The sequence below is a fragment of the Salmo trutta genome, chromosome 38 (genome assembly GCF_901001165.1).
Source record: "Salmo trutta chromosome 38, fSalTru1.1, whole genome shotgun sequence".
NCBI lineage: Eukaryota > Metazoa > Chordata > Actinopteri > Salmoniformes > Salmonidae > Salmo > Salmo trutta.
Genome location: NC_042994.1, coordinates 31,874,432 through 31,875,385, shown reverse-complemented (window position 1 = coordinate 31,875,385; position 954 = coordinate 31,874,432). Strand labels below are relative to the sequence as shown.

The window sequence follows — 954 nt, the reverse complement described above, 5'->3', positions numbered from 1 at the left end:
GTTTGCTTACTATATAAATTTGAAATTGTTTACACTTTTACTGTTGATACTTAAGTACATTTAAAACCAAATATTTTTAGACTTTTACTCAAGTGGTATTTTACTGGGTGTCTTTCAATTTTACTTGAGTCATTTTCTATTAAGGTATCTTTACTTTTACTCAAGTATGCCAATTGAGTACTTTTTCCACCACTGTGTGTATGCCAGTGACCAAAAATCTAAATGTTATCAATTTGAAATTCAATAATTTATTTTTACCTTTATTTAACTAGTCAAGCCAAATTCTTATTTACAACAACGGCCTACCCTGGCCAAACCCGGACGACGCTGGATCAATTGTGCGCCACTCTATGGGACCCAATCACAGCCTGGAATCGAACCAGAGTGCTCGCACTGAGATGCAGAGCCAAAACAACTGGCAGCGGCGGGATTCGAACCCGCGCCTCCGAAGAGACTGGAGCCTTAATCCAGCGCCTTAGACCGCTCGGCCACGCTACCGATAAATTGTATTAGGTTGAAGATAATCTATATCCATGAAAACCGGATGTTTCCGGGTTTTTTCTTTACCCATTCCGTAGAAGGTGATAGTGTATATATAAGAAGTGTGATAAAAAACGTACTGAAATGATTTGTTTTGATATTGTTTGACAGAATCCTCTTTGCGTTACCCAATGCAGCCAGCAGATGGCGATGTGAGGAGGTCTGCTGTACGGAGAAAGAAGCTCTGGGGCTGAACATTGTCGTAAAAGAGGAGCTTAATTACAGTTAAAGGGGAGGAAGAAACTTTCAGAATGAAAAAGGAGGAAGAGGAGGCTATCACATTGAAAGAAGAGGAGGATGTTACAGTCACAGTGAAATATGAGAAATAACCTTTTGGAGTGAAAGAGGAAGAGGGGATAGAGGCTGTAACAGTGGAAGAGGAGGTGGTAGAAGCTTTCAGAATGAAAAAGGAGG

The 954-nt window shown here is 40.3% G+C and overlaps 1 non-coding gene across 1 annotated transcript; it reads right to left on the bottom strand.

Moving 5' to 3' along the window:
• Positions 1-416: 416 nt before the first annotated feature.
• On the bottom strand, positions 417-498 carry trnal-aag (transfer RNA leucine (anticodon AAG)). The gene has a single exon. It is a non-coding gene; the product is annotated as a tRNA-Leu (tRNA).
• Between the last annotated feature and the right edge of the window lie 456 nt (positions 499-954).